General features: G+C 31.3%; 1 protein-coding gene across 6 annotated transcripts in view; it reads right to left on the bottom strand.

The window, feature by feature from the left end:
• The window catches only part of CDH12 (cadherin 12), an 812943-nt gene that overhangs the window by 487679 nt on the left and 311370 nt on the right, over positions 1-13894 (bottom strand). The window lies entirely within an intron of this gene.

Raw genomic sequence — 13894 nt, 5'->3', positions numbered from 1 at the left:
TGGTGATTAAAACTTCTGCTTACTTTAGTCAAGAGAAATTTTAGTTTAGTTCAGTCTCTTTTTTTTTTGCAATTAACATATCAAGCCATGTGTAAAAACAATAATCACAAAAAAAGTTTAAATTAAACCTTTTTCTTCCTACATCCAAATTTCCCTCACTATCTCCACAGATAGAGAGAGGATAAAAATTAGAGGAAAGATAAGTGAAGGGAAGGAAAGCTCTACATTGGCACTGTCCTGATGGTTTAGCGTTGGTGCCCTGTGGGCACAAATGCTTTCTGTGCTTGCTTTTCTTCTCAAGTGGCACTGAATTAATTCTTCAGCATGCCCTCCTCCACTCTAAAATTGCCTGGATATCTTACCTGTGGTTTCCTCTATGTGCCAGATGTGTTCTTTCATAGACAAATCTGTTAGTTATTTAAAAGCAATTTTGTATCCCTCAGCATCTCAGAGTATACTTCTAGCTTATTTCCACTGTTGTCTCCTAGCCTTCCTCAAATGATCCAGGTGCGTCTCTCTCTCAAGGGTCCTTGGAAACATTCACTATCCTCTACTCTCAGAAACGCTGGGTAAGCAGGCACTCTCCACTCAAGCAACCTCTACTCTGTTTGTGGGACAATTACCAGGCCAAAATTCTCAGTCTGGAATATTTAAATTTGAATCCAACATATCTGCTGTGTCTTGGAAGTTCATGAGACACATGTCAGTTCTCCAAGCAGTCGCTTCAGAGCTACTCTTCCAAGGTTTGTGAGTCTATAATTAACTATATCAGTGCTCATTTTTTTTTTTCTCTGAATCTCCAACTCTCTGACTACCTCATTTTGAAACTTTTATACTTTCCAGTAGATGAAGTGCCAAGTTTCTAAACCAGTATCTTACGGACACTATTACCAGTACTGCCTGAGTAGGCTTATTTAAGAAAATGAGGATAACGGATTTACATTACCTTTGACCAAAAACGAAACTGAAAAGCTTTGACATTTGTTCAACTCCACCATAAGAGGTTACTTGCATATAACTCAGATAGAATGTTTATAAGCGCATAGAAAAATGAAGAGACAAAAAGGTTTCCTTCTGATACAGTCATGTTCTTCCCTGATGCATTGGCTTGTAAAATCTAGAAAGAACCCAGAAAGAATCAAATATTGCACATGGAATGTAATTTAGCAAGAACAGAAACAAACTATTGGGTTTATTGAATATAGTTATGTCCATTCAATAAATTGATTTATTCTTTCAAATTGTACATTTAAAAAAATTGTTTATACTCAGACCATGACCATCTATAATATATTCATAATATACACATATTTAAAGTCTGAAATAATTTATCAAGTTTTAATAGAATTTAATAATGTAACTTCTTAGGTCTACCCATATCGAGATATAAATAGTCAATGAACTGAGATGAACGATATCCATTTATCACCAAAAGAGATGTTCTGTTCTGCCTAATAACATGTTTCCTATTAATAATGCTGACCACAAACTTACACACAAGAGATTCCTTCCTTCCATTAGCATACTAAATTTACTTTCCAATATGTACTCTTCTACTATGCATCAGTAATTCTTATTCTCTTCTAATACTGAACACTGTAACTATGAGGAAGAACGACATAGTCTTCCTGTAGAACTCTAATTCCAGATGTTAGCCTATACATTTCCTATGTGTTAATATTTGTGTTTCAACCATGGACTACCCTTCTGTATTCAATTTGTCCCAAATAGCCTACATGATATAATTCTCTGTAATTAAATATGTCAGGCAAGTTAGTCTAGTATGGTTTGGTTACTTTTGTCAATAGAGATATACTGACAGGGAGGTCTAAAGAATAATTAAAAAGAGTAACTTTTTCACTCATTCAGTAGCAACACCAAGGCTTACTAAATTACAAATTAACATTTTAACAAGCTTCATGCATGGCTAATGTCATCTCATTTTAAAAATCTTGAATTATATAAAATATTACGCTGTAGTATATTAGGAGAGATAGTGACATAGGAAGGAAACTTTTCATTTCCATATTTAAAAAAAACAAACACTTGAAAGAAAATGTATGCATGTAAATCATCGCTAAAATTATCATTTAGTAATTCTATATATGTAATTGATCTTTTATTAAATTATTTTTCTAATTTAGTTTCATAAAGATTTTTCAAGCTAACTTTTCATGATTGGCTAACAAATGAAAACTATCACCACCTCGTCAACTTCCCTTGTCATTTCCAATTTTGAAGATAAACTAAATCAACAAATTAAACAAAACAACAACATATAACATACCTGAGGAACAAGTTTACCACTGGCTATAACATATCTACAATAAAGTTATTTTATTAAAGATTATGATATTATAAGATATAGACAGATATTAGAAAATTAAAAAATTTTGAAAGTAATAAAATTTCAATAAAGAGAAAAAATCAAATCATTACATTTGTCCTATGAAGTTCCTTAATACATCTTCAAATTTCAACATTACTCAATGAATAACTTATGTCAGCATGTTCAATGTCCTTTATCAATCATTAACCTCTCCCCAAAATAAACAAAATAGGTGTATTCTGAACCAGATAACCATAATGGTGTTTGGTTTCTTAAAAAATCATTGATCAGAGATTAAGTTATATAGAAATATAAACCAAAATGTCTATTAGGTAAATTATGGTGATACAATTAAATAATTTAAATAATGCAGAACAATAGCGAGTGGACTTAATCTTCTGCATAAATTTAAACCTCCTTTTGATTGTTTGTTTCCAAATATGGTAGAATGAGGCAGCACTAAGATATGTTTAAAGTTATAAAATCATTTTGCAGGGCAAAGGTTTCAAAAATAATATATATATATAAAATATGTAATTATAATGTAATACTTGAAATTATAATATAACACTTATAATTATAATATAATTGCATATAATATATACATGTAAAAGAAAACAAGCTGATCTTGGATGCAAGGAATATCTATTTTCTATACTTTTTTCAAGATATTTATTTTAGTATCAATAAAATCATGGGGAGACGTGACAAATCATGTTTATATAAATGCCTCTGGTGGTCATTTTTTCAATAAATGTCAACTGAGGACTAAGTACACTTGTGTTATTTTCACAACAAGAATTCTTATTCACCTCACGTGTTCTCATATAAGAGAAAAGAAACAAAAAGTATGATCAGAAAGCAAAATTTAAAAAGAACTAAAGACAGAAAAAGAACAAAGGTTTCCAGTTGGTCTTATGTATAACGCTTTGAATACATTAATTGCTTTATTAATTTTTTGTTCAAGCATCATGGGACGAACCATTCAAGGTTATTATTGTATAATTAAATCCAATATAATGCTTGATGAAAACAAACAGCATTTACAGAACAAACAGGAGTTTCCCAGGATCCTTGAGTAGCGTTATGTACCCCTTTTAAACACAAGTGAAAGAAATATGAAACTCCTCATTTGGAATGCAGTGTGAATATGCCTCTTTACAGGAAGCACAACACAGCATTTCTCCTTTTATTTCTCACTCCATTAACTCCCTTGGCAGAAGGTTCATGCAGATCTTGGGAAGGTTCAAAGTAGTTTCTTTGCTGAACTGTAAGAGTGGGAGTGCCATATCGATTTCACACGGAGAACAAATATTTTTCAAAATTAATATTGTTCTTAGGTGTCTACAGAATCCTAACATCAAATACTACAGGGCGTGTCTGACCAATTCTGCTTTTCACTTTGAAATAAAACAAACATAATAGGAATATAACTTTGAATGTGAATTGAGTGCTCTATTTAAATGAGGCAATTTGAAACTAATTTAATTAACTTTATACTCAACACTGTGTTATGCTCATTAATGAAGGAAAATCCTGGAACGGCTAAACAGAAAGAAAACCTATTTTGCATTGGTTAAACAGACCTAGTTATTTCAATGAGCAATAGACAATATGAAATATAAATTCTTCCTGCAGAATTAAAAATATTGGCGGTGTCAGACTGGAGAGGAATCAGTGCCACGTGAGGACACTATCATATTCCTTTTGTTCGTTGAATAGGGCTGTGTTGGTTTTATTTTACTTACAACCTCTCTCTCTTTTTTTTTTTATCTTAATTATTTCATGTATCTTTTTTTTTTTTTTTCCTAAGGTCTACAAAACTGCCTGGCTATAAAACAGTAAAATCATACTAACTTCTTGAAAATAGAGTGAACCAAACATCCTTATGAGCAACTTCCTCTTTAATTACAGAAAATGGTTGGAGACATTTCACAATTATCATTTCTATGACATCTCTTGAAAATTATAATAAACTCTTTCAAAGCTCATTTGAAATCAGCAAATGATAACTTTGCAAGCATTCTCTACATCAATTTTTAGCTCTACAAAGCCAACTGAGCATCCAAGTACACATAGTATATAGCATGTCCTTGCCATGCATCAGGTACTGTATTTATATTTGCTATCTCCACATTCATAAGCAAGGAAAAGTTAAAAATTACCATTACCAAAAAAGAGATGTGTATCTATCCTCTAAAATCTGCTCATTCAAGGCCTATTCTTAACAAGAACACCCTCCAGTTACTCGAGACAAAAATATAAAGATTATATTTATTTATCTTTCCTTATCCTTCATTTTAGTATATTTTTTCAACTCCAATTTAAAAACATATTTTCTCTCTTTCTCAGTACTCCTAGAAACTTGCACTTGGACTACTGTAATAATTTCTTAACTTGGCATTGTGCCTTCATTCTTGCCTTGTAATTTCCAGCTAATCGAATAATTCTTTACAGCATAAAATTACATGATGTAATTTTTTGTCTCAAATCTATAAATGGTTTCCATCTTATTGCAAATAAAATCTTGTCCTGTCTTGGCTAATGAAGTTTGATTTGCCAGTCTTGGAAAACGTGCTTACCACCATGGATTTATATATGAGCATATTGAAAGAAGGTTAAGTACTTGGTATTGTTACTATAGTTTTCATTAATTCATGAACACTTGGTATTTAAAATTATTACATTACCCCAAATATGAAAGATATTTAACATTTTTAATATGACATATAATTATAGGACTAAAAGATGAAGCAAAAGTTAAAAATGAAAAATGTCACTTTTTGGAAATCCTTAAATGCATATTCAATGAAAACAAAATGCAGTTGCTTACACACAATTTACTCCTTGAATATCACTTCTCTCTCATTAAAACTTGCAGTCCTTGGGTGTGGTAGGAAAGAAAAATATGAATTTGTCTTTATTTTAGCCATTAGAAATTAAGAAGCGTCATTAAATTTCTAGCTCTATTTGCATTTTAAGATGAAACGTAAGTTCTGCCTTACAGAACAGGAACTTTTTTTTTTTATCACTAAAGTTGTATTGATATAAGAATAATCTACATTTATTTTAAAATTGTCTTTGAAAAATCTGTCGATACTAATGAGACCTCAAGAAAAAGAGAAAAGAGACAGTCTGTGAGAAAACCCTAAGTGGGAAAGGATGATTGGCATGTTCCAAGGGCTTTATGGAATTCAAGTGAAAGAATGGAGGAGAAAAAGAAAATGAGACTTGAGGGAGTAAACGAGGGTGAGGATATGGAGACCTCTGTAGATCTTATTGAAGATAGAATGAGAAACTTTGGAAGTAATGAATAAAAATTCAATGTTGATATTTCAAAATTTATGTTGGCTGTGATGTGAAGTGCTGTTGGGGACGATTAGAAGCAAAACAACCAGTTAAGTAGCCTTTGCAGTTGTCCCAATCGAAAGTCGATGGAAGCTTGCACCAGCATGATGCCAGCTGAAGTGATGAAAAACAACAACAACAAAATGAACGTTTATTAACATTTACTGAGATGGATAAAAGGAGAGTACCTAGGTAACTGAATAAACCAGCAGGTAGATTTTAGAAATGATATGCTCAAAATATCTGTAAACAAGCACTGTTCAAAGCGTGGTCCCTGGCTCATCAGCATTACCTGACCACTTGTTAGAAATGAATACAGTTGATCCTTGAACAACACGGGTTTGAACTGCATGGGGCCACTTATCCACAGATTTTTTTCAATAAGTACTGTAAATGTCCTTTCCTTATAATTGTTTAAGAACATTTTTTTTTCTCTAGCTTACTTTATTCTAAGAATATAGGATATCATACATATAACATGTATTGTTATACATGTATTATTATATGTATTATGTGTTCATTGACTGTTTATGTTATTGGTAAGGTTTCCAGGCAACAGTGAGCTATCAGGTAAGAGATACATGGATTTTCAGTTCTGTGGGGATGTTAGGTGCCTCTAACCCTTATGTTTTCCATGGCACAACTGTATTCTTAGACCCAATCCCAGAAATACTGCATCAGTGATTTGGGAGATTGAGTCTAATTTTTTAAAATTTTAATAAGCACTCTAGGTGATTTTAACAAAATCATTCTATAAATATATACATGACATGAGAAAATGTCAGTTACCAATACCCATAATGTGATTGAATGGATTTTAGAGCAGAAGTTTGAGACAAAGACAGAAATTTGGAAGTGAGCAGCACATAAATAGCGTACGATCATAAGAATGTTTAAAATTACTTACACTGGGTGGAATGAGAGAGAAACGCTAGAACTAAGGCAAACAGTTGAAGTTTTTGGTAGCCTGTGATAAAGAAGCATCTAGACAGAAAGAAAGTTAAAGATGTGAAATATCATGAAAGCTAAGTGAAGAAAGAGATTTTTAAGAGGAGGAAGTGATAAACAATGTCAATGGAAGTTGAGAAATTCAGTACACTTTGAAAAGTGGGGTGCTGATTAATGTTTAACAACTGGCTCTCTAGGGAAAACAAAACAAAACAAAAACTGAGTTAGTAATGTTTTCCAATTTCTGATCTGTAAGTCCCAGCGTGGTTGATTTCAAATTATCATTTTGACATCACTGAACAGTGTACAGAGTTGGCAAGAGATGTATAATACCACCCCATTATATAGTAATTCTGCCTTATAGATGCAATAGATACAAAACAACCTCAAAAACATAGATAATAACAAAATGTAGTAAATTAGAAACGAATTATCTTTAATGTTAATACCGATGTTTTATATAATTAATAATCATAGCTATAAATATCTGATTAATAATGGCTGCATTTAACACCCACCTTGCATACTTCCTGAGAATTTAATAATCAGCTCTAAGCTAGTATGAATTGACTCCTACACTCCATTGCTTACAAATCTAAGACATTCCTGGTCCTGTGAATCTCTTATAATGATACTTTTAGTATATTTAACACATATTTGTTAGCTATCTATGACCTACTAAATTGGAGTTGTTAGAGTGGGAATTGTGTTATGTTTCCTTAACTTAAATAATCAGATGTAAACATATAACAGTTATTCTATAAAATTATTAATCAGTTGTTACATTTAAGTTTTTGAATAGAAAGAGCATTTCTGTGAAAAGACTCTGAAACCTATGAAGGTGAAATCTCATTCGAATTATGTTCATGGTATAAATGAATTTGCTCATGCAAGTTTTAATTCTGCCATAATTTATGCAAAATCCTGGTATATTTTCTTGAACTTAAGATATAGGTCACCTCGAAGTACAAGATCTCTGCTTGGTTTATTTTTGCAGAAGCTTCGAGATAAAAAGACAGGCGTGGTGATCACAGCAGAGTAGATCAAGAGGGTGCATGACAGTTTTGAGTAAGCTTGGGAGTTCAACCTGTTTGATTTGAACTGAATTATTTATATTTTTAATATATATTTTCTTAGTGCAGTGAAAGTGATTCTTTCTGAAGTATAAGAAAAGCAGGGTTAAATTATCTCCTGAAAATTCTGAGTCCTCCCTCTGATATGAAAGCTATCAAAGACCTCAGATACTATTTGAGATTCTGAAACTCTGCGCATGCATGAAATTCATACAAAACCAAGTTGGTTTTCTTTTTCAGACAAGTGCCCCTATAATTGCCAGGGAATACATTTCAAATGTTCTATGCCTGCGTTAACTTCCTAGGGCTGCCAGGGCAAATATCACAGTCTGTGTGGTTAAAAACAAAAGAAATGTACTGCTTCAAAATTCTAGAGGTTAGAAGTCTGAAATCGAGGTATCAGCAGGGCCATGTTCTTTTTAAAATTTTTATGAATGAAATCTTCCCATTCTATTATTTGCTTCTGGTAGTTTGCTAGCAACTCTTGGGGTTACTTGGCTTGCAAATGCATCACTCCAATTGTCTCATGGCTATCTTTTCCTTGTGTGTCTCTATCTTTTCTTCTTCTTATAAAGACATCAGTCACATTGGATTAGGGCCCACTCTAATGATCTCATCTTAAGGTGATTACACCTGCAAAAACCCTATTTTCAGAAAAGCCACACTCATAGGTACTGATTGTTAGAAATTCAACATATCCTTTTTGCAGACATAATTTAACCTGTAATAACACCTTACTAAGTAGGAGTTTTGTGTCTCTAGGAGAGAAATAAATACTCCTTCAATGTACCATACATTTCAGCTGGCAAGCCAACAATTGTGGATTTGATTATTACACAAAATTGCTGTTACATGATTAATATCAGTTTTGAAAAGGTAAGACCACAAATTGACAATATTCTTTCCAAACAATATCTAATGTATCCTTTTAGATATTTTTATTTTATATGTTAATTTATAATTATATTTCAATAACATTTTATATACTCAAAATAATTCTATATTTAATGTGAAGCTTAAAAGTGTTTTCATTCAATTATTTTTTTAATCTATTTCCATTACAGTCAATCATGCTTTCTGTTCATTTCAACGTAAAATTTCTAAATGGCAGAAGACATTACCATTTTTATCTATTTAAACCTGCTCCCTTTTATGCACCTTGAATAAGGCTATCCATTTAATAGCACCGTAAAGATATTGGCATGACCATAATGAGATCATTAACTTTACTGCTATAATCATGGTATGAGGCTAAATTGTACCCACAGCAAGGAAATTAGTGTCCCATTGTTTCAGGTGTCTTTCTAAGACTTTCACTGCATAACACGTATTCCTTTGTGATTGAAAAATTAATTATCTATCATTCATGTTTTAGTTTTCATCTTATGAAGACACTCCATCATGTTCATGAAATACTTTTTCATATTTACCTATCTTTTATTTGTTAGATTTATTTGATGTATATAATAAAATTTATACTATATAACTTAAAATAAATGTAATTATCAGGCATATAATATTTTATTCTATTTTAATGTCCAAATTAAGATTGCAGTTATTATGCATCTTACACAACCTTATACAAGTAATAAAAAATAACATTTCAACATTAGAATGTTATATGGCCATGTTTTCTTTAATCAAATAATAAAAAGCTCAATAATATATCATACAAACAACTCTATTATTGTTGTGAGCTAAGAGTAGTTGAAAAGAAGTGTGAAGACTAAGGATCTCTCATTTGAATGGGTTCACACATTTTGAATAGTGAATGAGATGCATGTGATTGTGATAAGTATAGAAAATGACTTTGTTGTAAAATTGCAGCATGGAGAGGAGAAATTCATCTCTGTGGTACACAGAAAAATTATATATATATATATAATGTATTTTAAAAATGGAATGATTGAAATATAGAATAAAACAAAGTATTATGAATGAATGAATGAATGAATGCAAAATCAAATAAGGCAAATGGAGGAAGAGGCAAAAGTAAGAACTAAAGGCCATTGTAAATATTAAGCTTAAAATACCAAAATTCTAGATAAGACATTGGAAAACTGAATTTTTTTTGTTGCTTTTGAAAGGGAACATATGAATAAAAACAAAAAGTATGTGATATAATGATATTTATATCATTAACTTGGATTCTCAATTCAAATTTTTAAAGTACAGCTCAAAACTTATTCATCATTTAATAAACACAAATCAAAAGAAAGATGGAACTTTAGCATTCCCCTGAATGGAGAGACATTTAAAAACTTTCATAATATCCAGTAATATCCAGGGTGTAAGAAATGAGAACATTCATAATCTTTAGGTGATCATTTAAACTGATTCAACTTTCTTAAAGAGCTGTTTGTAGTAACTGACAAAATTTAAATGTGCTTTACTTTTGACCCAGAGATCATTAGAAGTGAATACAGGATAATCATTTCATTATTGTTAGGAAAAGCAGAAATGTATTTAAGTGAGGTCAACTAGGTAAACGGACAGTAAATTAAAACAAATAGAAAAATTAAAAAAAAAACTGTGCATTCATATAAGAATGATGTAGATCTCTAAGGGAGAAAAAAATATATGTTACAAGACATATTAGTAAACATGGTAAGGTACAAATGACATGTGCACTATGTTTCTGTGAATGTAATTTTTAAACTTCAATATGAATGACATTAAACCTTTGGGAAGGTTCTGGGTGGAGGGAGATGGGAAAGTTCATATTGCACCTCATTTACTTGGCCTCTACTTATTTTCTTCTTATTTACTTATTTCAATTATGATTACCTGGGAGGTAATCTTGATGGCCTTTTTAGTTTTTATCAGTACATTTCTCTACTTTTATAGAAATGTATTAAGCATTATGTAAAAATATCAATAGTACAGGTAAGAGTGAGAATAAGATATTCAATAAATATCGCTGAATATTTTAACAACCAGAAAAGAAAATCAACATAAAGCTTTACCTCATTGTATCTCACACTACATATTCACTAATTCCTAATGAATCAAAGTGCATCTGGAAACAAACTGAAATATATCATAAGGTATATCAAGAGAACACTGAAAGAAAATGTAGAAAACTTAGAGCTCTAATATAAAAAGCTATGCACAGTGGAGGAAAGAATTTGTTAAGAATATTTACAACAAAATTCCCCATCAGTAAGTCTGACAAATAATATGTCAAAGATGTTAAAAATATATAGTTTAGTAAAAAGTAGAAATCAGAAACTATATTCCAGAATCAAAGAAGAAATCAAAGTCAGAGACATGAGAGTGAAAGGAGAGGAGTTAAAATTGAAAATAGATACACACCGTGAGACCCAGTGCTGAGCATCTGGGAAACACTGGGATATACAAGGTTACACCCCACCATTTGGAAGTGGGCTTCCTGCACAATCCTGAGTAAAGAAGAGACTTTCAGCCATTTAAATGGAAATAGAAAATACCTCTGGCCCAGGGACTCTTTAGGAAAAGTCACTGAAGAAAAATCAGGCGCTTGGAAAACCTGAGTCTCAGGAGACAAGAACATGAAAACTGAACTAGAACCAATGTAATCCACTGGACCCTAGCAGAATTAAAAATAAAATCTGCCCACAGTAATGTGGATAAATGCTGGGTACTTACATAAGTAGAGAAAACAGCACGGACTGAGGATAAACCCATAAAGTAGGAGAAAACACATGAAAAATCTTACACCAGGAGGGTGTCCAACAAAAACAGAAAAGGTATCAATTCACTCCATATAAATGCTGTTAGTTTAGTTAATTAGGTGATTAGTAAGGAGGATTGAAAATCATGACCAATATTTATGATGGAATTTTTTTTTTCAGTAAAAATGCCAAGGGATAATACATCATTAAATGAAGAAACGATATAGGAAAAAAATAACTATGATTCCAGTAAATGAACAAGCAGACCACAAACATAATTTACCAAAAGATAAAGAATGATTAGGAATTAATGAAGAAAAAGGTTTAAACTAAATGTTAAAAAAAAAAGAGACAAAATAATGAGTAATGTCTTTTTCACAAATCTAATTAGCCCAAAATATTAACCAGTGCTGGTAACAATGAGCTGTAAAGGATCATTTACATAATTGCTGGTTTGTGTGTGTGTAAATGGTACAGTAGGTCTAAATAGGATTTTGACAATGTTTGTATAGAGCCTAGTCAATAATTGATTTTTAATTCCTATTTGAGAGCCGGCTACATGAAAATTATACTGTGTAAAACATCCTGTAAGTTTAAATGTCTTCATAGATGTACTATGTATAGAAAAATATCTTAAAATATAAAAAAAAATTATATAAACAAAAATTATATATATATATATATAGAGAGAGAGAGAAGATTATTGCTTGGATTCTAAAAAAGTAACATTAACAGAATATGCATAGTAATGTCTAGTACTAGCCAAATGCCTGGCATATAATTGCTCAAATATATTTCTTGAATATATGAACAGGTGAAAAAATAGTTGTCAATCAAAGTAAATATATAGATATAAAATATATGTTGTAGCTAATTTATATAACATATCATATGCTATTAATATAACATATCATTATATATTAATTGTATTTTTTATTTTGATCATCATATACCTATATTACTTGGTAGGAAATATATAGGAAAGCTATAATACCCTTGTCCAAGCTATAAAGTTTTGAGAATATTTGCATAAAATTCTTAAAAGTAAAACTACTGAATCATAAATATGTAATGTAATGATTTATTAATGTATTTATAAATTAATTTACTAAATACATTACATGATATTTATACCTTCTACTGTTTAATAATTTTAAAATAGATATCCTTTTATAGTACTAATAAAAAAGGTAGATAATTTTTTTAAATCCAATTTATCATGTATTCCTTTTAGAAAAAAACACATTCGTTAATTTCCCCTAAATGTGAAATTTCTATTGAAGTCTATAACATTCTTTAATGGTCGTCTTAGTCAGCTTGAACTGCTACAACAAAATACAATAAACTGGGCAGCTTAAAAAACAGACATTTATTTCTCGCAGTCTGGAAACTGGAAGTCTAGTTGCAGGTAGATTCCATTTCTGGCCAAGGGTTGCAGACAGTTTCCTTTTTGCTGTTTCTTCATACAGTGGTGTGTGTGTGTGTGTGTGTGTGTGTGTGTGTGTGTGTGTGTGTGTGTGTGTGTCTGTGTGTGTGAAGTCTCTTCCACTTCTTATGAGGGCACAAATCCCACCCTAAGGGCACCACTCTCACAATTTCATTTAAGCCTAATTATCTCCCAAAGGCCCCGCCTCTAAATACTGTCATATCAGGAATTAGGGCTTCAATATATGGAATTGGGGTGGATGGAAACAGTCCATAACAATGGTTATGTAATAAAATTCATTACATTACATTAAAATTCAAATATTTTCCTGAAGTATTTTTAATGTAGTTGTATTTCCTTTTAGTCTTATCGTTCCTTGTCTCTTATCACAAGTTGCCATTACAGAAAAATTATTTATTAAACTTCTTTCCTTCGACGGTGAAATTTGTTCTATTTCTACTCCTTTGACAAGATTGATATTGCCATTTATAAGACCCAATTCTTCTTCTAGTACCTGTTAGAATTCTCTATAGTTTTGCCATTGTTCATCTTTCTTCCCACCTCTATAGTCTCTCTCAAAGTTCCCCTATTTCTCTGAAATGTAAAAACTGTGGATGAGTGATTCACACATCCTGGAAATCCTACTGACCTGAAAACCAAGAGAAAAATCACTTTTCTTACAAAAATTTATTGGAGATCAAAAAAGTTTATTTGAAAAATGTCCTTCTAGCTCTATAAGTTTCTGGAATCTCTCGCATCTCTAAGTTCAGGGCTGATTTCTAGCCAGGCCTTCCATAATGTTTTAAGTCTAATTGCTTGCTGGAAATTTATATATTACTAGTGTTCACTGGAAAACCAGCATTTCTAAAGCATTGAATATAAGTTTGCATCCCAATTAATATTTCTAGTCCTGATCTACACTCTGAACCAAATATCTAACTAGCTACTCTACGTTTCTAATTTAGGTGTCTTACAGATATCTCAAATAAACATGTCACAGAGGAACTTTAGAATTCTTTCTCTCATAATTATTTCCAACACCATTATCATATCTCAGTAGATGGCATAATCATGCATCTCATGTGTCATTTCAAAAGTCTAAAAGTCATTCTTTATT

This window comes from Rousettus aegyptiacus, unplaced genomic scaffold, assembly GCF_014176215.1.
Source record: "Rousettus aegyptiacus isolate mRouAeg1 unplaced genomic scaffold, mRouAeg1.p scaffold_m13_p_8, whole genome shotgun sequence".
NCBI lineage: Eukaryota > Metazoa > Chordata > Mammalia > Chiroptera > Pteropodidae > Rousettus > Rousettus aegyptiacus.
This window is presented reverse-complemented; position numbering and strand designations above follow the sequence as displayed.